At 43.4% G+C, this 1,682-nt stretch overlaps 1 pseudogene; it reads left to right on the top strand.

Annotated features, from left to right (window-relative positions):
- Window positions 1–13: 13 nt before the first annotated feature.
- On the top strand, window positions 14–948 carry LOC108525124 (aspartate aminotransferase, mitochondrial-like; annotated as a pseudogene).
- The last annotated feature ends 734 nt before the right edge of the window (window positions 949–1,682 follow it).

Raw genomic sequence — 1,682 nt, 5'->3', positions numbered from 1 at the left:
AAGTTCAACCGAGATGTCTTTCTACCCCAAACAAGCTGGGTACATCATACACCGATCTTCAGGGACACTGGCAGGCAGCTACAATCTGCAAAGATATTTTAAGTTCAACCGAGATGTCTTTCTACCCCAAACAAGCTGGGTAAATCACACACCGATCTTCAGGGACACTGGCAGGCAGCTACAATATTATCAGTATTAAGACCCCAAGACTTGCGGTTTTGACTTCATAGGCGCTGTGGATGTGACATTTAAAACATACCAGAGAAAAGTGTTCTTCTCCTGCATGCCTGCACCCACAATCCCATGGAAGTGGACCTGCATCCAGAACAGTGGAAGGAAATAGCAACAGTGGTGAAGAAAAGGAATCTCTTTGCATTCTTTGACATGGCCTACCAAGGCTTTGCCAGTGGTGATGGTGATAAGGATGCCTGGGCTGTATGCCACTTCATTGAACAGGGCACTAATGTTTGTCTCTGCCAATCATATGCCAAGAACATGGGCTTATATGGTGAGCATGTAGGAGCCTTCATTGTGGTCTGCAAAGATGCGGATAAAGCCAAAAGGGTAGAGTCACAGTTGAAGATCTTGATTAGTCCCATGTATTCCAACCCTCCCCTAAATGGGGTCCAGATTGCTTCTACTGTTCTGAACACCCCAGGTTTGTGAAAACAATGGTTGTAAGAAGTGAAAATCATGGCCGACTGCATCATTAGTATGTGGACTCAGCTGGTCTTCAACCTCAAGAAGAATGGTTCAACTCACAACTGGCAACACACCAATGACCAAATTGACATGTCTTGTTTCATAGAGCTAAAGCCTGAACAGGTGGAGTGGTTGACCAAGGAGTTCTCCATCTACATGACAAAGGACCGTCACATCCCTGTGGCAGGGGTCACCACTGGCAACATGGGCTACCTTGCCCATTCTACTTAGCAGGTCACCAAGTAATGCCCCTGGTTGAGGAAACAGGGACAACCTTTCTGTCTTCAGCCTCTGCTATTGGGAGCTTCACACAGAGGATGAGAAAGGGTGGATGGTGGTGAGTGGATCATTTCTTTCAACCACCGTGTATAACACTCAGTGATTGAATGTTTCTCAGAAAAGAATATGTAGTGACACAGGGCAGAGGCATTCGTGGCTGGCATCTGGAACATTGTGGATCTAAGCCAAACTCTCCCCTGTCCTTTTATCTCCAACTTTTCTCAAAGAGTTTTCATGGGAAAGAAAGTCATCAAACCAAAAAACCTGCCAATTATGCCATTGCAATATTTCAGAAGCTTTAACTGAAGTGTCAGGTTCCTCATGAGAAATAGCACACATTAGAGGCTTTGAGAGAAGACCTAGTTCTGTCATGAACAGTCGGCCTCATGTCTGTCCTCCCATCAAGGAGCAACCTTATCAACAGAACGCATTGAAGAAATTATGTTTTATAAAAACCAATGAATCTGCCGCCACTACAGCAAGGAAAATAATGTGGTTTCCTGTCTTATTTAAGAAAAAGAGAAGGCTCTCTTTTCTCCCTTGTCATTGCTGTTCTTTCCCTTTTGCACAAAGATTTTTAACTAATGCAGATTTTCATCGCATTCTACTGCTTGACTGACAATCAACTCCATCCTGTCGGGATTTATTTAAGAATAAAGAACATAATGTTCTTTTTTTTCTTTTTTCTTTCTTTCTTTTTT

Source organism: Rhinopithecus bieti, unplaced genomic scaffold (genome assembly GCF_001698545.2).
Source record: "Rhinopithecus bieti isolate Rb0 unplaced genomic scaffold, ASM169854v2 scaffold_6176, whole genome shotgun sequence".
NCBI classification, from domain to species: domain Eukaryota; kingdom Metazoa; phylum Chordata; class Mammalia; order Primates; family Cercopithecidae; genus Rhinopithecus; species Rhinopithecus bieti.
This window is presented reverse-complemented; position numbering and strand designations above follow the sequence as displayed.